At 41.4% G+C, this 27,747-nt stretch overlaps 1 protein-coding gene across 4 annotated transcripts in view; it reads right to left on the bottom strand.

Moving 5' to 3' along the window:
- Positions 1–27,747, bottom strand: part of NLGN4X (neuroligin 4 X-linked) — a 423,295-nt gene that overhangs the window by 328,544 nt on the left and 67,004 nt on the right. For 2 of the 4 annotated variants that reach the window (XM_033949828.1, XM_033949831.1), the window contains exon 2: positions 13,992–14,337. The exons of 1 other annotated variant lie outside the window; for it this stretch is intronic. The gene's annotated coding sequence lies outside the window, so the exon portion shown is untranslated. Of the gene's footprint in view, positions 1–13,991; positions 14,338–23,796; positions 23,905–27,747 lie in introns of those variants that run through there. One more of the 4 variants, XM_033949829.1, reaches the window with a different exon arrangement.

The following is a 27,747-nucleotide window of genomic DNA, read 5'->3' as shown; positions in this document are numbered from 1 at the left end:
TGACTTCCTGCAAGAGGGCACACTTAAATGTTGGCATGTAGATGCCAATTTATACTAGCATTTGATAATGGAATTGAGGCACAAATATGCAATTATAGAATTAATGCTCAGCGTACTGCAGCTGAGTACCTAAATTGTGTCCACCCTTAGATTTAGAATATGAGGACTCAGTCCAACAGTAAGGTGGAATAGAAATCAATTGGAAAGATGCCAAGAAATAAAAAAGCTGAAGCACATGTCTTCCAGATGCACACAGGCAGGTGCAGGAAGCGCCAGATTGTTATATTGAGAGCAGAGAGTTTGAGAGGATTAGGACATCAAAAATAAACAATGTGTAAGGCTTTATGGGTTAGAAGAAGGATCTGAAATTTTATTATGTAAAATATAGGCAACCAGCGACAATGAATTAAAAGTGATGGGGGGTGGGGGTGACATGACCATACTTTTAGAATCTGGAAAGAAATTTGATGGCTGAATTTTGAAGAAGTTACACTCTCTTCATTGTGGTAAGTTTTAAGCCATTATATACAGAGTTGCAGTATTAAATAGAACTAAGCACAAGAGCATAAAGAACAATTATTCAATAGCACAAATATGCTCAGGATATAAATATTAGTTTTTGCAACAGTTGAAATCTGCTGATCAAATAGTAATTTGGAATCAATTATAACCACAAGGATAGAGAGAAGGTTTACAAGAGAGATGGTGCAATCCATTAATAAGGTAATATGGTAGGAGAAAGTAGCCTTCAGTAATCCATATGGTTAGGTATTTAGAAGCATGAGTCAACATTCAAAGTGATGTATTTATTTATTTACAATATTTCTATTCCTCACTATCAGTTAGTTTCTAGGTGGATTACAGATGTGCATACATAGTTAACAAGACATACCAATATAGTCTACGGTGTTCCCCCATGAATTTGCAGTTCACAAATCATGGACTCACTAATTCACGGTATGCTCCAACCACTTCTTCCTGTACTAAAGTCGGGCTACACCAATCAGGAGCTGTGTGTCAAAGCAGCTCTTGATTGGTGTAGCCTTACTTTAGTAACAGGAAGAGGCGGTCAGAGCATACCGCGAGTTATTTTCTGTACTTGCCGGCACCCCAGTTGCCCTTTCCTGCCTTTTGACAGGCGAAAAACCGCATTCGCGGTTTTTCAAAATTCATGGGTGTTCCTGGAACGGAACCCCGTGAATTTCGGGGGGGGGGGGGGGGTACTGAATACCTTTAAAAAATCACAGCATGTCGGTTCTAGTGACAGTGATTATTACACAGCTACTTCTCGGTAGTGTGGTTAAATCACCTGTTCAATGCTAACTGGTAATTTTCAATGGCACTAAATTGGTTACTGCTGCTGAGAATGATTCATTAGCTGCTGAGAATGATTGATTAGCTAAATTGGTTACTGCTGTTGAGAATGATTAGCACTTAATGCAAAACTGACTATTTTAGGGGCATTCCAGGGGCAGAGTCAGAACTTGGCTAGTTAAGTATTGATATTAGGCACTTAACCAATTAACTGATCAAGGCAACTGTATAAATAGGCCTACATCAAAGTCAATCCTGTTTTTATGTGGTGACTCATAGTCAGTTAAGTGCTGAACAATAGACTTAACCAGCTATGGCGTAGCTGGCTCAACAAATCCAGAAATTCAATGTCAAAGTTCGGACATGGCATGACATTGAATTTCTGGGTGTTAATGCCATCGGCAGTCAGCAAAATTCTGAGCACTGCTGTCTGAACACCAACCCCATTGAGTTTTAAGTGGTCAGTGTTCAGCTATGAGAGAATGCAAGTCAAAATGGAGTGTATGAACAGAAGCCACTAGTTGCACATAATCTGCAAATAATAACCACTGAAACTTTAGGAATGAATAAAAAGAGCTAGCAGACTTAAGTCAATGCTGAAGAGAATAGGGGAACACTGCAGGTTGGGGATATTTAGTTGAAAGCAAGAAACTAGAACTTACCTGGATGTTTGTTGATAAGAAAAAATAAGATACACTATCCCAGAGATACCAAAAACTGAATAAACATAAGAAACAAGTGATGATGATGAAAGACCTCTCATATCAAGATGTCTACAACACTTGCTTAGTAAGGCAATAAAACAGGAAGGCCAAGTTGGGTGCTATGACGTTCCCGAAAGTCTGATTATATAGGTTGCAAGACATTTGGTTTAATGAATAAAGTTGTTAAGGTAATAAAGAACTTTTTCATAAGTTTAGAAGGAAAACTGGAGTCCAATCATTATTCAAAGTGGGAAGTAGGATCCATAGACTGGTTTATAAGTAGTGGATTTAGAATATCATCCTTGCCTTCCTACAATTTAGTAGTCTTAATTTCTAGAAAAAAGGAAATAAGATGAATTGTAAAGTTATTTACAAGTGTAGAAGGCTTAGGATCCAGCAAAGATGAGGAAGGCTTACATGAATCTATCTTCAAAAGCAAGAAGGTAGTGACAGAATTAAAGAATTCCAGAAAGCACTGGTAAAAATTATTGACAGAGTCAGAAATAGAGTCCATAACCTAAAAAGCAGAACAATCATGGCAATAGATTTCCACTGATTATTGAGGACAGATGGAAGGTATAATAAAGTCCTTGTGAATGTTCTAGAGCAGGGGTAGAGAACTCTGGTCCTCGAGAGCCATACTCCAGTCCGGTTTTCAGGATTTCCCCAATGAATATGCATTGAAAGCAGTGCATGCAAATAGATCTGCATATTCATTGGGGAAATCCTGAAAACCCGACTGAAATATGGCTCTCGATAACCGGAGTTCCCTACCACTGTTCTAGAGTTTAATGGAAAACAAAACATAGAAACATAGAAATTGATGGCAGATAAGGGCCACAGCCCATCCAGTCTGCCCACCCTAATGACCCTCCCCTGCCTTTACCCTGCGAATAGATCCCACGTGTCGATCCCATTTGGCCTTAAAATCAGGCACGCTGCTGGCCTCAATCACCTGAAGTGGAAGACCATTCCAGCGATCAACCACCCTTTCGGTGAAAAAGAAATTCCTGGTGTCACCGCGCAGTTTCCCGCCTCTGATTTTCCACGGATGTCCTCTTGTTGCCATGGGACCCTTGAAAAAGAAGATATCCTCCTCTGCATCGATGTGGCCCGTGAGATACTTGAACGTCTCGATCATGTCTCCCCTCTCTCTGCACTCCTCGAGCGAGTATAGCTGTAATTTATCTAACCGTTCTTCGTACGGGAGATCCTTCAGTCCCGAGACCATCCGGGTGGCCATTCTCTGGTCCGATTCCAGCCTCAGCACATCCTTACGGTAATGCGGCCTCCTGAATTGCACACAGTATTCCAGGTGGGGTCTCACAATGGATCTATACAAAGGCATAATGACTTCAGTGACATCTTCAGCAGAAGGGTGTTGCATAATAAGGGATGCCTTGTTCTCCAGAAAGGGGAGTAAGTCTCTCAGCTATGGAAAATAAAAAACCCTTAATTTTGAAAAATTCCATCTCTTAGCTTATTTACCCCCACTTTTACAAAACTGCAATAGCGGTTTTTAGTGCAGGTGGCACACTGAATGCTCTGCGGGTAAAATTTTGCTGAAAAATGACAGGTTTTTTGCATCTAATTAGATTTTTCAAAGCTTTGTTCTTTTTCCGGGTACATACAGAAGCAGCTCTGTAACAACTTTTTTTTTCTAAGTGTTGTACACTATCTAAACAACCGCTTAAACCAAATCTCCACCTCAAGACACAGAAGAACCTCGAACCCTTTCGCCTTCCCCCCACTCAAAGGCACACAACGCAAGAAAATGTTTGACAACCTTCTGGCAACACAAGCAGCAAAAATCAACCATTCCATCTCCAATCTTATGACAATATCAGACAACTTCAAAACATTCAGAAAAGAAATCAAAACCCTGCTTTTCAAAAAATTCATCCAAATATCTTAACCCCTCCTCTTTTACCTCCAGAAGATTCACCTACCTTCAGATAACCTTCCCCCAAATTACCCACCTTAACACCTTCCAATTAAACAAATACCATAAATAGATTGTAACCTACCCTCTCTAACTGCATTCCATATGTATTTTTCATACAGTTCTTCACTGTCAGTTTAATTTCCATCCTATAAGTTCACATAGAATTTTTCTTTTTTCAACCATCTTTATTTTCTCTTCTTTATTAATTTCCAGGTACTTTAGTTAGATTGTGAGCCTTCGGGACAGTAAGGGAATTTTTTAAGTACCTTCTTACTTCTCATTTATAATCTTAATGTATATTTTCTTCAAACCGCTTAGAACCTAACGGATGTAGCGGTATATAAGAAATAAATTACATTACATTACATTACATTACTTATAAAAAGCCTATTTCTACATAAAATACCTTTTTCCCAGCCACAACTATTTGTTGTATTGTTGTACTACATAGCCCCTCCCCCCCCCCCCCCCCCCGTATCTGAGAAATAAACCCAGGACCAAAAAAAAGGTACAAACAATAACAAAAAACAAAGAATAAGAAGATGGCCCTCTTTTACTAAGGTGCGCTAACCGATTAGCGTGTGCTAATCGGTTTAGAGCGTGCTAAACGCTAATGCGTGCATATTAGTCTATGGATGTGTTCGCGTTTAGTGTGCGCTAATCTGATTAGCGTGAGCTAATCGGTTAGCGCACCTTACTAAAAGAGGGGGTATGAGATGATACCATCTGGGGACTCATCCAGGATCAGATCAAGGCCAGAGCTGCCTGCAATATTTCCCAGAGGATTTTTGCTAACTCTACTACTACTACTACTAATCGCTTATATAGCGCTGAAAGGCGTACATAGTGCTGTACATTTTGACATTTCTAGACGGTCCCTGCTTGGAAGAGCTTACAATCTAACTTGGACAGACAAGACATGACATAGAGGGTAGGGGGTGCAGAACCCAAGGTGAGAGGAGTTAGGAGTTGAAAGCACTCTCAAAAAGAGGGCCTTGAACACTACCAGAGACAGAGCCCACTGTAGGGATTTGGGCAGCTTGTTCCAAGCATACAGCACAGCAAGGCAAAAGGGACGGAGTCTGGAGTTGGCAGTTGAAGAGAAAGGCACAGATAAGAGGGACTTACCAGCTCATGGGGGGATCATAGGGGGAGATAAATAAAAAGCGATAGTGAGGGGCAGCTGAGTGAGTGCATTTGTAGGTCAGTAAGATGAGTTTGAATTGTATTCAGAAACAAATGGGAAGCCAATGAAGTGACTTTAACAGAGGAGTAACATGAGTAAAGCGACGCTCCCAGAATATGAGTCATGCAGCCGAATTCTGGACAGATTAGAGGGGCATGAGATGGCTAAGCGGAAGGCCTGAGAGTAGTGAGTTGCAGTAGTCTAAGCGCAAGGTGATGAAGGCGTGGATAAGTGTTCTGGTAGTGTGCTCAGAGAGGAACAGTTGGACTTTGGTAATATTATAGAAGAAGATCCTGAAGCCTCAGCTACATTAACTTCTAAGTTAGACCCAGAACAGCACAATGTCATGCTGACAAAGGGCGTAAAAAATGAAGATAAAAACGGATAGGCTCAGGAGTTACCTAAGGAAATATTTCTTTACAGAACAAATGGTAGAAGACTGGAACGGCCTCCCAGTACTGTAGAGGCGATGGAGAAAAAGATAAGCATGGGATAAGCACATAGGATTTCTAAGGGAGAGGAAAGGATAGTAGATGGTGTGGATGGGCAGACTGGATAGGACATATGGTCACTCTCTGCTGTTATTTGCTATGTTTCAGTTTACAGTATTCTTGTTCCCTGGTGCTTCCAAATCTGTATTTTGTGGGCTATTCCAGCCCCATTAGCCTTATTCATACAAAGCCAGGCCTCGTTCTTCTATATATTTTTTTAATAACCCATCCTGGCTTTCATAGCCCAGTTATTTCAAAACAGCCCTTGGCAATGGTTTCCTACAGAACACGGGCAATGATCCCACTAGATCCATCTGTTTGAAATTGTATTTATGAAGTAAATTTTACAACAGGGTGATTATGTGTCAGTTTCAAAAAGGTGACTATGTTAAAGGTGGCACTGGCACCTGAGAGCCTTTGTAAAACAAGCACCCAGAATTATTCTTAATAGTATATCATTTAACACCTGCTCCAAAAAAGGTATAAATATATGTGTGTACTCGGTCATTTTATAAAAGACATTCCCTCCGATATTCAGCCTTGGGCAAAGTTTTTTTGGGGGTTGTTTGCTGCCAGTGCTAAAACTAGAAATTCAATGCCGCTTCAGCATTGAATTTCTGGTTTTGCAAAAGCTGGCTAGCACCTGCTCAGTTAATTCTATATTAAGACTTACCCAACCACAGGCTAGCACAGTGGTCTCCAACCTTTTTCAAGTAAAGGACCACAGTATGAATACATGACAGCTCTAATGGTCACCAACCGATTTCAAGCTTTGACATTTAAGCCTATACTAGTTAAATGCATCATTGAAAATTCAAGATGGCCTGGGATAGGCACGTGGGATCTCTCGGAGAGAGAAAGAGATAATGGTTACTGCGAATGGGCAGACTGGATGGGCCATTTGACCTTTATCTGCCGTCATGTTTGTATGTGTTTTCATCATGCACTGTTTGTTTTAGCAAAACTTTAGCACAATTCTCTGAGCACAAAGTGTGTCATGGTTTCTCTAGCTTTGTCATACCACTGAAGTACGCGTGCATCTAAATATGAGTCCTGACCTTTGACCTTTGCCATATGTACAGTACATATGGCACACGCATACAAGGGGCTGCTGAAAAGTTCTCAGCCCAGCCAACAAAGTTAGGACAGTTTCCATCAAGGACTATTATACACTTAGTCCAGTGATTTTTTTTTTACTTTTCTCGTTCCATATTTTTCCAACAGAACAAAGTGGAAAATCACTGGACTAAGGGCTCCTTTTATAAAGGTGTGCTAGGGCCTTAACGTGCGGAATAGCATGCGCTAAAATGCCGCACGCGCTAGCCGCTACCGCCTCCTTTTGAGCAGGCGGTAGATTTTTGGCTGGCGCGCGCTAATCCGGTGCATGCGGTAAAACCCGTAGTGCACCTTCTTAAAAGGAGCCCTAAGTGTACACTCTCAGTGGAAACTGCCCCAACTTTGTTGGTTGGGTTGAGAACTTTGTAAGGCCCCTCGTATTAGGTCCTACACCTGCCCTAAACCAAACATTGTCCATGCTTGACCCACAGCAATTCTTTTTTTTTATTTTCAGACATTTAATGCACTATCCAAGCAGGCAGAATTAAACATAACATATTTGCAGGACATGAGGAACATTTCAGGGCCACGATGGAGGACTTTAGGGGCTACATATTGGAGACCACTGGGACAGCACATAAAGATAGGACAGCTATTTATGTGGTCCTATTTCTGTGCTAAACATGGCTGGTCAGCACTGAATATTGGGAACTAACCTGACTGTGCCCCAGAATGCCCAATAAAGCCGACTTCTACTTCAGCATTAACTGATCATTTTCAGTGGCACTAACTGGTTAAGTGCCGCTAAAAATAACCAGATAGTTGCATAAAAGCCTGACATGGCCACATTTCACCATTTCAATGGCTGTTGGCTTATTAAAAGACTAAAAGGTGTAGATTAGTTGTATCACCTGATGGCAAAAAAGGTTTTAACCCCTGACTTTTAATTATTTATTTAATTTAATTTTTTATTTATTAGTATTTATATACCACTTATAGTCTAAGTGATTTACATTCAGGTACTCAAGTATTTTTCCCTGTCTGTCCTGGTGGGCTCACAACCTATCTATCTGGGGCACTGGGGGATTAAGTGACTTGCCCTGGGTCACAAGGAGCAGCGTGGGTTTGAACCCACAACCTCAGGGTGCTGAGGCTGTAGCTCTAACCACTGCACTATCATTTTATGTGCGGCCAATAAATATTGATATTTTATATGGTAAACATAAAAACATAAGAATTGCCACTGCTGGGTCAGACCAGTGGTCCATTGTGCCCAGCAGTCGGCTCTCGCAGCGGCCCTTAGGTCAAAGACCAGTGCCCTAACTGAGTCTAGCCTTACTTGCGTACGTTCTGGCTCAGCAGGAACTTGTCTAACTTTGTCTTGAATTCCTGGAGGGTGTTTTCCCCTATAACAGCTTTCGGAAGAGCATTCCAGATTTCTACCACTCTCTGGGTGAACAAGAACTTCCTTATGTTTATACGGAATCAAGTTTCAAGTTTATTAAAAAATAATTTTATACCGCTTATTCAAATTTCTAGGCGGTGTACAACAGTAATAAAAAGAAATATCTTTAAAGGAACAAAACAATTAGTTAAAATATTATACAAAACCATGTTGGGTTAGTAGACATGTACAAAAACATATATAGGAACTGCACACAATTGGGAAAGAAGGATGGAACTACAATATTTGAGAAAAGGCACACTTAGGGAAGAAACAATAGGTAAGGGTAGAGGCTGTAGTTGATTTAGTCCTAAAAAGGACAGTTTTAGCCAAAAGCGTCTTCAAATAAAAATGTTTTTAGTTTTGCTTTGAATTGCTTTGTCGTGGATTCGATCCGTAAATGATTAGGCAGCGAATTCCAAAGAGAGGGTGCAGTGACAGCAAAGTTATTAAATCTCACTTTTAACTTTAGAGAGTGCCCTCTCGTTCTCTCTACCTTGTAGAGGGTGAACAACGTGTCTTTATCTACTAAGTCTATTCCCTTCATGAACTTGAATGTTTTGATCATGTCCCCTCTCAGACTCCTCTTTTCAAGGGAGAAGAGGCCCAGTTTCTCTAATCTCTCACTGTACGGCAACTCCTCCAGCCCCTTAACCATTTTAGTCGCTCTTCTCTGGACCCTTTCGAGTAGTACTATGTCCTTCTTCATGTACGGCGACCAGTGCTAGACACAATATTCCAGGTGGGGGCATACCATGGCCCGGTACAGTGGCATGATAACCTTCCCTGATCTGTTTGTGATCCCCTTCTTAATCATTCCTAGCATTCTGTTTGCACTTTTCGCTGCCGCCGCGCATTGCACGGACAGCTTCATTGATTTGTCTACCAGTACTCCCAAGACTCTTTCTTGGGGGTGTCTCTCCAAGTACTGCACCGGACATCCTGTATTCGTGTATAAGATTTTTGTTACCGACATGCATCACCTTACATTTATCCACATTAAACTTTATTTTTGATGTTACTGCCCATTCCTCGAGCGTGTTTATGTCATGTTGCAGGTCTTCACAATCCTATGTCTTCACTACTCTGAATAACTTTGTATCGTCTGCAAATTTAATCACCTCGCTCGTCGTACCAATTTCCAGGTTGTTTATAAATATGTTGAAGAGCACAGGCCAAAACACTGAACCCTGCGGCACTCCACTGGTGACGCTTTTCCAGTGCGTGTATTGTCCATTTACCCCCACTCTCTGTTTCCTATCTGCCAACCAGTTTTTAATCCACGTGAGCATTTCACCCTTGATTCCATTGCTCGCAATTTTTCAAAGTAGTCGTTCATGCGGGACCTTGTCGAACTCCTTCTGAAAATCCAAATATACAATGTTAACCGGGTCACCATTGTCTATTTGCCTGTTTACTCCCTTGAAGAAGTGTAGTAAGTTCATCAAGCAAGATCTTCCTTTGCTGAAGGCATGCTGGCTGGTCCTCATCAGATTGTGTCCGTCAGTGTGATCAATGATGCGGTCCTTTATCAGCGCCTCTACCATCTTTCCCGGTACCTTGGTCAGACTCACCGGTCTGTAGTTCCCGAATCTCTCCTCAAACCTTTCTTAAAGATTGGCGTAATATTCGTCACTTTCCAGTCTTCCGGAATCCTTCCCAATTTGATCGACAGATTGGCTATTTGTTGGAGCAGTTTAGCTATAACCCCTTTCAGTTCCTTGATTCCCTCGGATGGATGCCATCCGGTCCCGGGGATTTATCATTTTTAAGTCTATCAATTTGCCTGCATACCTCTTCTAGACTGACCGTCAACTCTGTCAGTTTCTCGTCTTTGTTTCTTGCATATAGCCTGTCGGCTTCCGGTATGTTATGCATATCCTCTTCGGTAAATACATATGCAAAAAATGTGTTCAGTTTGTCGGTGATGGCTTTGTCCTTCTTTAGTACTCCCTTTATTCCATGGTCATCCAACGGCCCCACCGCTTCCTTCACGGGTCGTTTCCCCTTGATATATCGAAAGAAAGGCTTGAAGTTTTTTGCCTCCTTGGATATTTTTTCCTCGTAGTCTCTTTTGTCCCCTCTTACCGCCTTATGGCACCTGCTTTGAGGTTGGGTTTTTTCCCAGTTTTCGTCCATTTTTGACCTTTTCCATTCCTTAAACGAAGTCTTCTTGTCTCTGATCGCTTCCTTCACTGCTCCAGTGAGCCACACCGGTTCCTTGTTCTTTTTCCTCTTGGATCTCTTGTTGATACACGGTATATATAGATTTTGTGCCTCGGTGACTCTGTCCTTAAAAAGGGACCATGCTTGCTCTAGCGTTTTTACAGTGCTTATCTTAATCTTCTTCCCCACCATGAGTCTCATCCCTTCGTAATTCTCTTTTCAAAAGTTCAGTGCCGTGGCCGTGGGTCTGGATCGATGTTTTGCCCCTATGTCCAGGTTTAAGTGGATCATTTTGTGATCACTGCTTCCCAGCGTCCCTTCTACTTGAACAGGTTGTTTGTTTGTTTTTTAATTAATCTGCTGCTTTTCCGTGTACTATGGATCTTGCAGATCGCTTACCCATTTGCTTTTTAGTTTCTTTCAAAATATTCATGTTAAAATCTTGAAGTCTGCCCCCTGTACCTATAACAAAAAAAATCACTGATCATTTTATTAGCCATTCTCTGAATTAACTCCATCTTGTTTATATCTTTTTGAAGACTGAGAATTGTACTTAGGCCCTGTTTTACTAAGATGCGCTAAGTGTTTTAGCACGTGTTTAGCATGCACTAAATCAACACATGCGGTAGCTGCTATCGCATCCATAGGACAACATCCATGCATTAGCATTTAGCGTGTGATTATCTTGCGCTAATATTTATCATGCACTAAAAAGCATAGCGCACCTTAGTAAAAGAGGGGGGTTAGTGTTCTTAGCCCCCTCCCACCCTTTTTTTACAAAGATGCGCTAGTGGCTGCTGCTATCGTAACTGCCCTGAAGCCCCATAGGGATTTAAAGGACTTCAGGGCTTTTGCCCTGTGGTTGCTGCTAGCGTGGCTTTGTAAAAGAGGGGGTAAATGCGATCTCACTAGAGATTTATACAGAAGCATTATCATCTCCTTTTTCCTGCTGGCACTCAAGCATCCTTCTGGTTTTTGCCATTTCCTTTCTACCTATTTGGTTCCATTAAGATCATCAGATACAATTACTCCGTCTGCAAGTGGAAGCTTGGTTCTGTGACCTGGCAGGTCTTGCTGTTCTTGATATTGGTGCAAATGCCATGTCATTTTTAGTTGAGGCTAGTTTGTTACTGACTAGCAATGCTGGGCATGAGAAAGGTCATTCTGAAAAAATCATGGGTGTTGGGTAAAGTTCTTGAGTGTTATATATTTAAGAATTATCATTTAATAAAGCTATGGCTTAAGTAGTTGATTTGGAGGTGAAAAGAGTGTGGTCTGAGAAGGTGTGAGCAGTGTCATTGCTGATGTTAGTAGTCTTTGTTCTGCCAAATAGTTGTGACTTGGATTAGACACTTGGAAAAAAAAGATACTGGGCCTTAGGAACCTTTGTTCTGAACCAGCATTTCACTACTTGCATTTCTGTACTTATGTAAGCATTACAAAGGTCTGAATACTTTTATTTCCCTAATGGAATTTGCAAAACATAATTCCAATTAGAAAGGCAGATCAACAAATGAAAACAAATTGCAAATCACTGTGTTCCTGGATTTCCGCATCTACATTAGTAATATTGGAACACGGATCAGCCCATCTCTGCTTAATTCACTTCATTAGCTATTCTATCAAGAATAGTTTGCTGTAGCCTTATCCTCTTTTGCTCTCAGAACATAAATGAAAACTAAGCTTTAATTCTTGAACGTAAATGATAAAAAGAAATTGGAGCTAAAACAATAAGAAAAGTATGCTAGTATTCTACTTAATGGCAATTACACAAGTACATAATTGCCATTATAGAATTCACACTTCATTCTATATATGGTGCCTAAAAAAATTAGTGCTGAAAACAATTGCTCAGCGCTATTCTATAAATAACACATAGAGATAGGCATGATTTATAGACTAGTGTTTATGACCGGGAATCATGCCTAAATTTAGGCTTCCCCATTTGTACCAAATGAAACATGGTGCAAATCCTCACGCCTAAATTAGGTGCAGATCTCCCTTATTCTACAATTGTGTGCATAAATTTTAGGAACGCCCCTGATCCTTCCATGACCCTCCCATTTCAGTACCCCTTTTGTGGGCATGCATACAATGTAGGCTAGATTTACATGTGTATCTTTTAATTGAAACCAGTTAGCACTAATAATTGCTTGTTAGGATGCCAGTTATCAATACTAGATAGCTCGTTATTCATTTAAATTGCATACTTAAATTGGGTGCACGCAACTCAAAGCATCATATATAGAATTTATCCCTTAGTGCACACACTTTATGTGCCAAGATTTAGATGTTCTTTTGAGGATTGCCATCTCAACCCCCATGTGCAGTACATGCATAAACTTACAAAGTGAGCTTCAGTTGTCTTTTTCAGTCAGGTCCTGTTGCTAAATCTATTGCAAAAATTTACTATGGATGTTATTTTTTTCTCTTTATATATGTGCTGTATAGTGGAGCTTCCCAAACTGGGGTTTAGGATTCCAAGTGGGGTCAGAAGCTGAAATGGGGTCACAAGCTCACATTTGGGGGTCACAACTATTCTGAGACTGGAGCCAGCATGGGCAGATGCTGTTGGGGATTGCTCCTTTGCTCCTGGTTCAAAGCACCAGGGTTTGTGCAGGCCCAGAGGGGCATACAGGAAGTGGGAGGTTTGGGAGGAGGCACTTTTCTTGTGAGATGGGGGAAGGAGGCAGAGGACGCTCATCTTAGAGGGGAGGGGGTGAAGAAGGAGGCTTGTTTCCAGCCCAGGGAGGAGAAAGAGAGGGAAGCACAGCATAAAGTTCCAGCTGTGACCCAAAACCCATCCAAGAGATACAGTCCTGCCAGTGGTGGGTGCTGTTTCACTGGCATATTTTCAATAGTGAAGGACAGGCAAGCTCTGCTGGATTCCCTATCCCTAACGACTGAAAAAACAGTATTGAAGCACCACTCTTCACTGGCAGAATGCAGCTAGAGGACACCTAGTTGAGAGGGGACATGGCACCACTGAATATTAGATGAAAGAACATGTGTTCTGTATAATAATAATAACAACTTAATTTTTTTATACCGCATTACCACAAACAGTTCAGAGCGGAGGAAGAGAGGAAGGAAGAGTGGAGAAAGAGACTGTATGCAGACAGTGATATTTCAGACAACTTTCAAAATTACATTAGCATGTTAAGGTTAATCAAATTTAACTGGAAGTGTTTTAAAAATACATCAAGGCAGAAGTGGGGTCAGAGAAATCTATCAAAGAGATAAGTTTTGATTGACTTCCTAAAAGTTTGATAAGAGAGTGCGTTTGAAATAAAGTTGGTTAAACATTTATTCCATTTGCCTGTGTTTGGATTGCCTATGTTTTTGATGATGCTACTGTGTATGAGCACTGATTGCTGTGCCTTGCTTGTACGCTGTTTTCAAGTTGACCTAAATAAAGTTAAAAAAAACAACAACCCAAAAACAGCTGCAGTTGTAGGAATGAATACTTCTGAGTATCTGGTTCTATATTCCTAGGATCATCTTACATGCACAAGATGCAATTTGCACACAGTGAATTTTGTGACATTTTGCATAGATTAGTACATTCACCTTATAATCAGTGATCCAACTTTAATGCACAATTGTTGTTCAAAAAAAGAAAGAAACTGCAGTTTCTTTCTATCACTACTATTCATTAAGTTGCTTCAATTCACAAAATCCTTACCCGTGAGGCTGTAGAATACCAGTGGTTGCATCACTGAAAAGCAAATATGCCAGGAGAGCCAGACTGGAATAGGCACATCAAAAGCAGTATCAGCAAACTACTGCCAATTTTGAAATCAAAGTGCTGGGATACCAGAGGAGGCAAACAGAATATTCACAATATTGGCACAGTCACCATACCACTGCAGAGCCAGTCAACAGAAAGTAAAGATGCCAGGGGATCCAGTTTGGAGCAGCCACAGCAGTAGCATTATCACCCCATCACCACAGAGTTGAGAAACGAAATACCAGGATGCCAGTGACCTGAGCAGCTGTAGCAGTAACAATATTACCACATCACGATGGAGCTGGAAATGAGGAAAGATAGATATAAGGACCAGAATTTAATGAAAGCAAAGGAGGAAATATTTTTTTAAAGGCACTGTAGCTATACTTGAAAATTAAAAAAACAGAGGGGGCCTTTTACAAAGGTGCGGGAGCCGTTTTAGTGCACGCTAAACACTAACACGTGTGAACGCGTCCATTATATTCTATGGACGCGTTGGCACACGTTAGCATTTTAGCGTGTGCTAATTTTTAGCGTGCGCTAAAACGGCTACCGCACCTTAGTCAAAGGAGTATGGAGACACACAAAAAGAAAAAAGAAGAGCTGAGGCACACACATTTGACTATTATTATAAATTATGTTTGATATTAGACTATTTTAGAAATTTTCTCCCAATTTCTGACATACTTTTGCTCATTTCAAGCAGTTTTGTTAATAAAATTGTTTATTGAATTCTAGAACTTTCTAATGAGGGAAAATGCATTTTATTTATTTATTTGGTTTTAGAGCCCATCCTCCTCAGGAGCCCAGAATAGGTTAGAATGATACATTCACAATATTGGAGGGCGTAGGGTTAAGAGTATATTCACATTCTGCTGAGGGGGAGAAGGAAATAGAGGTGCATTCACAATATATTGGAGGCAGAGCATCAGGGTACATTCACAATACACTGGGGGAGGGGAGAGAGGGTTGCAGAGGTATATTCACACTAAAATGGGGCTTTTAGGTTTAGATCGTCACAAGTTATAGTGTCATCTTTGGATGTACTGGACGCATATAGGGATGAATTAAAAATGTTTTTCAGACATATAGGGATGTATTTAAAATGTTTTGGAGGCATTTGAGCAGATTATATTCCACACTGTACTGTCGAAATTCAGGTCTGGGTAGAGGGAATGTCACAAACGAATGAAATAGTTTGATTTGAGCACATGTGTTTCACTATGGAAGAGTTTCTCCTGCTGAGCCGCTTTGAACAGTGATCGCTAATTCAAATCGGGGGCCTTCAAGTGCCTTTAATAGTTCAGATAAGTGCCTGGTTCTAACATATTATTGATGTTAAAATATATTCACAGAGTAACAGAGGACGTGAGAGTGTGATGAAGGTCCCTACAATAACTCTTTAGTGGCTCGTTTGCAGGTGTTCTGGACACTGAACACTTCACACACACAAATTTATTACATTTGTTATTTTTGATTTGCAGTTATATAGTAAATTTGATACATTTCCTATATAAATATAATTCATTTGCATGCACAGATTTTTTAAAGCGCACTAATGAACTTAATACACATTTCTATCCAAAGGGTATATAAGCACAAATACATATGGTACTAAAGAATAGTGCATACTTTGTAGAATACATATTTTGGTGTTCCTAAATTTTTAAGAAACCTTGGAACTTATCTGTGCATTTTCCATGCATATATGCAGATTCATATCAGCTTACACAAGCATAAATTCATACCCATCTCAGAGCAAACATGATATCTATCAGAAAGCATTTCTGCATTAAAAAGAATAATCTTTTTTTAATATATAAAAACACATGCATGGATACATTATCCTTATAAAATAGGTACATTTTTAAAAAATTTTTCCCTAGGGTGCCTATTAAATAAGAACATAAGAATTGCCGCTGCTGGGTCAGCACTCTGCTCACGCAGCGGCCCTCCGGTCAAAGACTAGCACCCTGAGACTAGCCCTACCTGCATGCGTTCCGGTTCAGGAGGAACTTGTCTAACTTTGTCTTGAAACCCTGGAGGGTGTTTTCTCCTATGACAGACTCCGGAAGAGCGTTCCAGTTTTCTACCACTCTCTGGGTGAAGAAGAACTTCCTTATGTTCGTACGGAATCTATCCCCTTTCAATTTTAGATAATTCCCTCTCGTTCTCCCTACCTTGGAGAGGGTGAATAACCTGTCTTTATCTACTAAGTCTATTCCCTTCGGTACCTTGAATATTTTGATCATGTCCCCTCTCAATCTCCTCTGTTCGAGGAAGAAAAGGCCGAGTTTCTCTAATCTTTTGCTGTATGGCAACTCCTCCAGCCCCTTAACCATTTTAGTCGCTCTTCTCTGGACCCTTTTGAGTAGTACCGTGTCTTTCTTCATGTACGGCAACCAGTACTGGATGCAGTACTCCAGGTGAGGGCGCACCATGGCCCGGTACAGCGGCATGACAACCCTCTCCGACCTGTTCATGATCCCCTTCTTTATCATTCCTAGCATTCTGTTTGCCCTTTTTGCCGCTGCCGCACATTGCGCGGACGGCTTCATTGACTTGTCGATCAGAACTGCCAAGTCTCTTTCCTGGGAGGTCTCTCCAAGTACCGCCCCAGACATCCTGTATTCGTACATGAGATTTTTGCTACTGATATGCATCACTTTACACTTATCCACATTGAACCTCATCTGCCATGTCAATGCCCATTCCTCGAGCCTGATTATGTCACGTTGCAGATCTTTGCAATCCCCCTGTGTCTTCACTACTCTGAATAACTTTGTATCGTCCGCAAATTTAATCACCTCACTCATTATACCTATGTCCAGATCGTTTATAAAGATGTTGAAGAGCATGGATCCAAGCACCGAGCCCTGCGGCAACCCACTAGTGACATTCTTCCAGTCCGAGAATTGTCCATGTACTCCCACTCTGTTTCCTATGCTCCAGCCAGTTTATAATCCATGTGAGTATTTCAGCCTCGATTCCATGGCTCGCAGTTTTCCGAAGTGGTTGTTCATGCGTAACCTTGTCAAACGCCTTCTAAAAATCCAGATATACAATGTCGACTGGGTCGCCTTTGTCTATCTGCCTGTTTACTCCCTCGAAGAAGTGCAGCAAGTTCGTCAAACAAGATCTGCCTTTGCTGAAACCGTTCTGGCTGGTCCTCATCAGACCTGTATCCGTCAAGGTGATCAATGATGCAGTCCTTTATCAGCACCTCTACCATCTTTCTCGGTACCGCGGTCAGACTCACCAATCTGTAGTTTCCCGGGTCTCTCCTTGAACCTTTTTTGAAAATCAGCGTAACATTCGCCACCTTCCAGTCCTCCAGGATCTTTCCCGATTTGATCGACAGATTTTCTATTAGCTGAAGCAGTTCAGCTATAGACCCTTTCAGTTCCTTGATGACCCTTGGATGGATACCATCTGGTCCCGGGGAGTTATCGCTCTTAAGCCTATCAATCTGCCTGCATACCTCTTCTAGACTGACCGTTAACCCTGTCAGTTTCCCTTCTTCGCTTCCAGCATATAGCCTGAAGGGTTCTGGTATGCTGTGTATATGCTCTTCGGTAAATACAGACGCAAAAAATGTGTTCAGTTTGTCAGTGATTGCTTTGTCTTCTTTTAGCACTCCCTTTATTCCTTGGTCATCCAGCGGTCCCACCGTTTTCTTCATGTTTACTAAAGTGCAAATGTAATTATTATTTATTTATTTCCATTGTTTGATATACCACAATGAGTTCATAAAGGTGACTATACTGTATGGTTAATAATGGAAAGAAAAGGTGATAAGGGAAGTAAACGAGGGAAGGGAGATGAGGTCAAGGAGTAGAACCAAAGAACTCAATGAACAGACAAATTTTGAGTAGTGTTTTGAACTTTGTGCAGGAAGGTTCCATATGGATGTGGGAGGGCAGAAAGTTCCAGAGGGCTAGACTAAGGTAACTGAAGCTGGTCTCACAAGAAATAGTTAAAGAAAAATCAGGGAGGGATGGGACCATAAGTAGATTAGCAGTAGAAGAACAAGGAAATGTGTTGGAGTTTAGGAATAAGAAGAGAGGTGAGATGTGCTGGAAAGAAGGGAGACACAATTTGAAGACCAGACAGAGGATTTTGAATTCAATGTAGGCTGATACCAGAAGCCAGTGTTCTCAATGGAGGGAGTTATTTGGTCAAAGCAGTGAGCAGAGTGCCATTTAATGGCAATGGAGTTAATGAGTTAAAGATGTTTGAGTGAACTAAGAGAGAGACCGATAAATGCAGGTGATGTAGCAAGCATTATCCCTGCATGTACTGCACGGGATAGACATGTACCACATGAGCCTGCATTATATGAACCAGCATATAAAGCAGGTGTAGCCACTCTATACTAAGGGGCATGTAATTGAGGTCTTAATGTACCCATTCTGGTTCAAAACTGTGTTTATGACTCCTAGTTGTAGTCTCTATTGCTAGAGTTCAATGCGACATACTGTATGTAGGCAATTACTATTTTGCACATTGACCTCTAACAGTAGTATCAGAAGACTATATCTAGGGGCCATAAGTGTCATTTTAAAACCAGATCAACATTGGAGGAAAAGAAGAGGGGGACTCCTCACATTCTGGTCCACTAGTCTACTAGAGAAGATTCTGGGTGAATCCCAGAGAAGTTATAGCTAGGGAATGAATGAGATTATGAGGAGGCTTCGGATCATGTGGGAATTCCTTTAAGAGGTTGACTGTAGGGGAGGAGGGTTGGTCTTCAGAGGGTAGCTTCAATGTGGGAGAAGATTCATCAAGGAAGGGGTTGAGTGTGGGGCTTATTTTCCAGGGGTATGGGCTTGTGTTTTAGGGGTGCTGATTGGAGGATTGGAGGGATTTTGCTGCGGTGATGTGTTCATTCCATTGGAAGGGAGTACAGCCATGTTATTGACAGTTGTGACAGCTAGCACATGAGACTGTCTGGCACTAATTGGCATTGTCTATCCACTGCTTTCCAAGTGACGTCAAATCATCACATATGATAATTGTTATTAGGGGTTCTACTTTACAAGTGGAAAAAAGCCTCAGATCTAGAGCATGACATAACTTTTATTCTTCTATACCGCCACCCAAAGAGGATTCGGTCGGTTCCATAAAACACCAACTAGCATCTGGCGTCTGGCAACTGGTGGCCTGTTGGGTGTTTTATGCTCTAGATCTGAGACTTTTTTCCACCTGTAAAGTAGAACCCCTAATAGCAATTTTCATATGTGATGATTTGACATCACTTAGAAAGCAGTGGATAGACAATGCCAATAACATGGCTGAACTCCCTTCCATTGGACAAACTGACAAAATGCAACACCAGAATAGATTATAGGGAGTCTAAAGTCCATGAGTTTAATTAAATATCTCAAACAATTTTCAGATATAATTTGTATTTACATAGAAAAATGGAATATATGGAAAACTTTGTGAGGTGTAATAACTCCTGCTTCTTGAATTTTCCTAGGTCACTTTTAATTGTTCCTGGGAACACGGTTAAGAAGAATACCAATTGTCTGGGCTTCTTATTTAGTTTGGAAAGGAATGGAAGTTTCAGCAGGCCTTACATTACATTACATTACTGATTTCTATTCTGCCTCAACCTTGCAGTTCTGGGCGGATTACAAAAGAGACATCTGGACATTTTCAGGATGATTACAAAGAGAGTTCTGGACTTTTCCAGAAGAGTTACAAGAAAAAGAACATTTCCAGAGGAGTTACAAGAAGAATGGTGTAGTATAGTTTAGGGAATAGGCAAGGAGGATTGGGCTATTCCAGTGGATATACAATTCGGGATGCTGTACAGATAGGATATAGTGCAGTTTCAGTATATATGCAGTTAGGGAAGCAGTTGACAAGCTTGGGCTTTGAGGGGAAGGGTAACTGGTAAAGAAGGGAGGATGGGGCAGTCACACTGAGGGGAATCCAGGTTGGAGTTATGATATCTATATAAATTTTTTGAATAGATGGGTTTTGATTTCTTTGCAAAAAGATTTGAAATCGCTTGTTGTCATCAGCAGGTTGGAGCAGGTCCAATTTCGCTGCTTTCGTCACTAGTAGACTGTCAAACATCTTCTTACGCTGGGTGCCTTTGAGTGGGGGGTTGGTAAATGGCGTCTTAGATCTTCTTTGTCTAGCGGTGAGATTTTGGTTCAGGCGGTTGTTTAGGTAATTGGAGGCTGAGCCATTTATTGCTTTGAATAATAAACAGTATAATTTGAATTGGATTCGCGCTTGTATTGGTAACCAGTGTGAGTCTAGGTAGGCAGTGGTGACATGGTCAAATTTTCTTAGCAAGTAGATCAGTCTGAGTGCAGTGTTTTGGATTGTCTGTAATTGTTTTATCATTGTTGCAGGGCAAGGCAGGTAGAGGATGTTGCAGTAGTCCAGTAGACCTAGTACTAGGGATTGGACTACGAGCCTATATTGCTCTTTGTCGAAGAATTTTCTAATTTTACGTAAATTGCACATGGTTAGAAATGCTCTCTGGGTGGTCTTGTTGATATGGGCTTGCATTGTGCAGCATCTGTCTATTGTTACTCCCATGAGTTTAAGGGTGGGTTGTATATGGTATTTGGTGGAGTTAATTTCTAGTTTTGTGGTGGAGGGGTTCTTATCCTTTTCGAGGAGTAGAAATTTTGTTTTGTCCGTGTTCAGTTTTAGTTTGTGGTCTGTCATCCATTTTTCCACTGTCATCCATTTTTCCAATTTTTCTGTAGAAGTGGGGTCAGGAGAATTGAAGGGTAGAAGTTTGGTTATATCATCAGCGTAGCTGAAAGAGGTTACATTTAGGTTGTCTAGGGTGGAACCCAGAGAGGATAAAAAGAGAGTGTGGTGATCATGGACCATGGATCTGATTTAAGATTGTTTGATTTAACTCTATAAGATCTGGTTTTAAGGAATCCTTGAAACCAGTTATATACCCTGCCTGAAATCCCTATGGCTTCTAGTGTCTGTAGTAGGATGGTGTGGTCAATCAGATCGAATGCTGCGGATAGAAACATAGAAACATAGAAAGATGACGGCAGATAAGGGCTACAGCCCATCAAGTCTGCCCACACCATTGACCCACCCTTATAAGTCTACTGGCCCCCTTAACTCTACTGACCTGCTCTATTAAGTCAATATCCTATCGACCCTATTCATTGGTATGACCCTCGCAGTGATCCCACATAGGTATCCCATTTATTCTTGAAGTCTGGGATACTGCGGGCCTCGATCACCTGTACTGGAAGCTTGTTCCAATGCTCTATCACTCGTTCCGTGAAGAAGTACTTCCTGACGTCTCCACGAAACTTCCCTCCCCTGAGTTTGAGCGGATGTCTTCTTGTGTTCGAGGGTCCTTTGAGAAGAAAGATATCATCTTCCACCTTGACCCGTCCCGTGATATACTTAAATGTCTCAAACATGTCTCCCCTCTCCCTACGCTCCTCGAGAGTATAGAGCTGCAATTTGTTCAGTCTTTCTTCGTACGAGAGACCTTTTAGCCCCGAGACCATCCTAGTGGCCATCCGCTGGACCGACTCAATTCTGAGCACATCTTTACGGCAATGTGGCCTCCAGAATTGCACACAGTATTCTAGATGAGGTCTCACCATGGCTCTGTACAATAGCATCATGATCTCAGGCTTCCTGTTGACGAAACTTTTCTTGATACAACCCATCATCTGCCGTGCCTTAGATGAAGCCTTCTCCATTTGATTGGCAGTCTTCATGTCTGCACTGATGAACACTCCCAAGTCTCGTTCTACCATAGTCTTGGTTAAAGTTTCTCCATTCAAGGTGTAATTTCTGCATGGATTTCCATTTCCGAGATGCATGACCTTACATTTCTTGGCGTTGAAGCCCAGCTTCCAGATAGAGGACCAACTTTCTAAAGTATGGAGGTCCTGTTCCATAGTATCCTGTAGATTGTAGCAGTTTACGATATTGCATAGTTTGGCGTCATCAGCGAATAAGGTTACCTTACCTTGAAGCCCTTGAGTCAAATCCCTAATGAATATGTTGAAGAGAAGTGGACCCAGGACCGAGCCCTGCGGCACTCCGCTGGTCACTTCCGACGTTTTAGAGAGGGTACCGTTAACCATCACCCTCTGAAGTCTGCCACTTAGCCAATCTTTAACCCATGTAGTTAGTGTTACTCCTAACCCCATCGATTCCATCTTGTTCAGCAGTCTGCGGTGTGGGACGCTGTCAAAAGCTTTGCTGAAGTCAAGATATACGACGTCCAAGGACTCTCCCGAGTCCAGCCTTCTTGTTACCCAGTCAAAGAAGCTGATAAGATTGGACTGGGTTGAATTATCAGCATCCTTCTGCCTTTGCTGAGGTGCTGTCGGGCTGTGTCTAGTAGGGTTACTAGTAGGGTCTCCGTGCTGTGGTTGGATCTAACCCTGATTGAGAGGGGTGGAGAAGATTGTGGTCTTCCAGGTAATTTGTGAGTTATTGGGCAACAAGTCCTTCTATAATTTTGACATATATTGGTATTGAGGCAATGGGTCTATAGTTAGCGGGGTTATCTATTAGGCCTTTGTGATCCTTCACAATTGGAGTGATTATGATTTCTCCTAGGTGCTGCGGGAATTGACCTTCAGTGAGAGTAATTTGGATCCATTGCATGAGGCTGGCCCTAAATTTGGGGGATGGCGTTAGTTATCAGATATGAGGGGCAGTGGTTCAGGTCGCATGAGGCTTGACTGTATTTTTTGTAGAGTCGATTCATATCTGTCCAGTTTACTGCAGGGAATTCGGTCCAGATCCTGTCTGCTGCAATGGCTTCTCCTATTGGGTGATTTGTTGTTATCTCGACTAGGTGGGGTCGTGTGTTATCAAAGATAGTCCTGATTGTTGTGATCTTGTTTTTGAAGTGGTCTGCGAGTTGGGTGGCTGTTGGTGGGTGCTTTCCTTGAGCTGCTAGGTAAGGTTTGATGTCGGTGAGGTTTTTTACTAGGTTGAAAAGTTTTTTTGAGTCTATAGACTCCGTGCCTACCAGCTTGGAGTAGTAATCTTTTCTTGTTTCCTTGAGCTTGGTCTTGTATTGTTTGATTAGACTTCTCCATACTATTTTGGATTGATGTTGGTTATTTTTTTTCCAGTTTCTTTCCATTTGTCTGCAGTGCCTTTTGAGTTGGAGAAGTTCGGCGTTGAACCATTTGTCTGATTGTCTGCAGATTTTGTGTTTTGATTTTATTGGAGCTAGCTCATTTAGGATTGTTTCGCTTAATGTTTGCCATTGCGGTATGAATTCTTTGGGGTCTATGGATTCGATTTCGGGATCTACTTTATCCCAGAATGTGGTTGGTTCGATTTTTGGGCGGGTTTTGATGGGGGATTTGTGGGGTTTGTGTTTGTAATTGTATTTAGCCCAGTTGATATTGATATATAACCAGGCCAGTTTAGATATGACCTTATAGGCTTCGTAGAATTCTCCATGGAAACTGTGACTCAGAGTACAATGATTGTCACTTTTACATTACAGATGAACCACAATCATAAACTGACTTCAATTTAGACATAGTAATTATTTTTCCTGATCATTCTAGATCGTCTCAAAAAGAAGCCAGAAATTTTTGTCCTTTCACTCTGGGGGTAAATGTTGTGCTAGGTTTGCCTATCAATGTGTGGTTTTGTTTCAGAAAAAAAGACTTATTTCTTTATTGATCTAAAACAAATTTTAAACTTTATTGAAGCTAGGAAAGAAGCTACTTTCCATTGCGACCTTACTTTAAAATGTCTCTAATATTGATACCTTTTATTCATCTAGCAATCCACTAAGATGAGGAGTGGCCTAGTTGTAGAGCTACTGCCTTAACATCTTGCAGTTGTGGAATCAAATCCCAGCAATGCTCCTTGTGACCCTGGGCAAGTCATTTAATCTCCCAATGTCCTGTGTACAAAGTAAGTATCTGTATATATGTGAACTGCTTTGAATTACCACACACACACACACACACACACATAAAAATAACAACAGTATACAAATCCCATTCCCTTTCTAAGCCATTCTTTGAATTAGTATGTCTTTTCTGAAGGAAAATCCTATCTTATGATCATCACCATCCCTACCATTAGTCTTAAAAAGTGTCATGCATAGTTCTGGGAACAAAGCAATATAAGACCATATTACTGTATTGGAAGTTTTATTGTTCTTTTAATTTTCTCCCTAAAGAAGGCAACCAGTAAAATTGTGTGTGTGTGTGTGTGTGTGTGTGTGTGCATAGTTTGACTTCCCTTGTGCAATAGCCAGTATTTATCAAGTACCTTGTAATGGATCTGTGTAAAATGATTACAGTTCAGATTATTTAGAGAGCTCCATCTGTTCTCACAGCACAACAGAAACTGCATGTGGACTTCCTTAATTTTTAACAGATGGTGCAATGAATCGTTCAGATTTTCATAGGTCCATCTGGCTATAGATTCCATACAGAGTGCATACATTACTTATTGTGGACTTAAGGTAGGATTATATTATATTTCTCAATGTTGCTCAATCAAACGTAGGAATGATATGTGTCTCTAAAAAAGATGTATGTCAAACAATATAAAATATAAATCATATGAATAATAATGTGAAAAATAAGAATATTTTCTTTCTGTTTGATGTCAGATACTCTGTGGTATCACAAGTAAAGAATGACACGGTGACTGTTGTAGCTAGCCGCAAGTAGCAGCGGGTAACCCACAGTAACAGAGTGAAAAAAGATTGGTAGCCATGGGTACCGGGGCAAGGCCATTCACTGCCCTGTGAAGCAGTGAACAGCCTTGTCCCCACAGTAAAGTATCTGCCGTGCATTGCCTCCCTTCCCACCCCTCCCAGTCAGCAGCCTTCCTCAAGATCACGTGTGTCCAGCAGCCCCCTCCCTCCTGATCACCATGGTCCAGACATCTTTTCCCCTCATTGAGCCATCTCCCTCCCTTCTCCTCACCTGTACAAGTGCTTTTCAGAATCAAGATTTTCTCTTTGAGCGGCTTGGATGCCATAGCCTTCGCCCAGGTCACATGTGAGTACTTGAAAACTTCTCCTCTGATGCAACTTCCTGTTTCCACTTGGGCGGCTCACATCAGAGGAGAAGTTTCCGAGTAGTTAAGTGTGATCTGTACAAAGGCTATGGTGTCTAGGCCACTCTGAGAGAAAACCTTGATTCTGAAAAGAACCCGCGAAGGGAAGGGAGGGAGATGGCCTGACGAGGAGAAGAGGCAGAGTTGTACCGAAGGGGAGGGGAGAGGAGGGAGTAGATGCTGCATAGAAGTGTGGAGGGAGGGAAAGAGAGAGAGAGGAGCAGATGCTGGAAGGAAGTGGAGAGGAGAGGGAGGGGAGAAGATGCCAAAGGGCAGTGGAGAGAGAGGGAGGAGCAGATGCTGGATGGAAGTGGGGAGGGGATAGGGGGAAATAGACGCTGAAGGGAAGTGGAGAGAGGGGGAGGGGGAGGGGAGAGAGGAACAGATGCCAAAGGGAAATGGAGAGGAGAGAGGAGGGAGCAGATACCACATGGAAGTGGGGAGGGGAGAGAGGGGAACTGACACTGATGGGAAGTGGGGAGGAGAGAGAGAGGGGAGCATATACTGGATGGAAGGAGGGGATAAAGAAAAAAGGGCATATGCTGGATTGGAGGAAAAGGATAGTAAGATACTTGAAGGGGTGACAGAAAGAGGTGGAAGCTGTAGGTAGACACAATGAAAGGGAAGTTGAGGACTGGAAAGTAAGAAAGAAGACAAGAGGCATAAAACAAGGAAAGCAAAGAAAGACCTTTAAAAGAAGATTGCACTGGAAGCACAAATGCAGTAAAAACATTTTTAGATATATTAAAAGCAAGAAGCCAGGAAGAGAATCAGTTGGACTGTTAGATGACTGAGGGGTAAAAGGGGCTCTCACCATAGCGGAGAAATTAAATAAATTCTTTGCTTCAGTCTTCAATTCTGTTGAGCCAGAGAAAATCAAACAAATCTCTGTAACACTGGAAGATGTACAGGGTCAATTTGACAAATTTAACAGTAGCAAATCACCTAGGGCTCCTTTTACAAAGGTGCGCTAGCGTTTTTAGCACGCACAAGATTAGCGAGTGCTATAGCGCACGCTAGCTGAAAAATTACTGCTTAAAGGGAGGTGGTAGCAGCTAGTGCGCGTGGCATTTTAGCGCGTGATAAGCATGCGCTAAAACCGCTAGCGCACCTTTGTAAAAGGATCCCCCTAGACTGGATGGTATAAATCCCAGACTGCTGATAGAGTTGAAAAATGAACTTGCAAAGCTATTTACTAACAATAGCTTTGCAAGTTCATTTTTCAATTAAAGAAAAATTAGAAATTACTATCTGTAATTTTTCTTTAAAATCAAGCATAATACCAAAAGACTGGTATTTTTAAAAAGGGTTCCAAAAGTGATCCGGGAAATTATAGACCGGTCAGTCTGAAGTCAGTGGCAGGCAAAATGGTAGAGACTATTATAAAGAACAAAATGGCAGAACATATATATAAGCATGGATTAATGAGAGAAAGCCAAAATGGATTTAGTCAAGGGAAGTCTTGCCTCACCAATCTATTGCATTTATTTGAAGGGGTGAATGAACATGTGGATTAAGGTGAGCCGATTAATGTTGTGAATTTGGATTTTCAAAAGGCATTTGACAAAGTACCACATGAAAAACTTCTTAGGAAATTAGAAAGTATGGGATAGGAGGTAATGTCTTATAATGGATTAAGAACCGGTTGAAAGACAGAAAACAGAGAGTAGATTTAAATGGTCAATATTCTCGATGAAGAAAGGTATATAGTGTGGGTTCCCCTGGGGTCTGTGCTGGGGCTGCTGCCTTTTGACATATTTATCAGTGATCTAGAAATGGGAATAACTAGTGAGAAAATTTGCCCCCTCTTTTACAAAGACCGATAGCGTGGGCCGCTGCATGCTCCAAAGTCCACAGGACATCGGGGCTTTTACCACATAGCAGCCACTAGCGCAGCTTTATTAAATTTTAAAAAAAAGGGTGGTGGTGGGGGGAGGGTAAATTTGCTGATAACCCAAAGTTGTTCAATGTTGTTAAATCACAAGAGGATTGTGAGATTGGAAGAACTGGCATCAAAATGGCAGATGACGCTTAATGTAAGCAAGTGCAAAGTGATGCATGTGGGAAAAAAAGAACCCAAACTATAGCTATGTGATGCAGGATTCCACATTAGGAGTCACTACCCTGGAAAAGGATCAGTTCAATGTATGGCGGCGGCTAAGAAAGCAAATAGAATGTTAGGAATTATCAGGAACGGAATGTAAAACAAAGAAGAAAATGTTATAATGCTTTTGCTTCACTCCATAGTACAGCCACACCTCAAATCCCGTGTGCAATTCCGTTTGCCGTTTCTTAAAAATGATATAGCAGAATTAGAAAAGGTACAGAGAAGGGTGATAAAAAATGATAAAAGGGATGGGACAACTTCCCTATGAGGAAAGACCAAAGTGGCTAGGGCTTTGAGAATAGAGATCTGAGGGGACATATGATAGAGATCTATAAAACACTGACGATTCCCTTCTTGCTGCTACCTTAGTTGGTGCCAGAATCCAAAATGGAGCCAAAGACCCTAAGTAGTGGTCTTGCTGCACATTCTGCAACTAAGACATTTTCCTAATACTTTATTCAACTGAATATGTAATTTGTTTTTAATCTTCCTAATTTAACCGTTCATAAATTTCAATAACCGTCTGACCCAATT

This window comes from Geotrypetes seraphini, chromosome 6 (genome assembly GCF_902459505.1).
Source record: "Geotrypetes seraphini chromosome 6, aGeoSer1.1, whole genome shotgun sequence".
In the NCBI taxonomy this organism is placed as follows: domain Eukaryota; kingdom Metazoa; phylum Chordata; class Amphibia; order Gymnophiona; family Dermophiidae; genus Geotrypetes; species Geotrypetes seraphini.
Note: the sequence above shows the minus strand (reverse complement) of the source record. Positions and strands in the feature narration are given on the sequence as shown.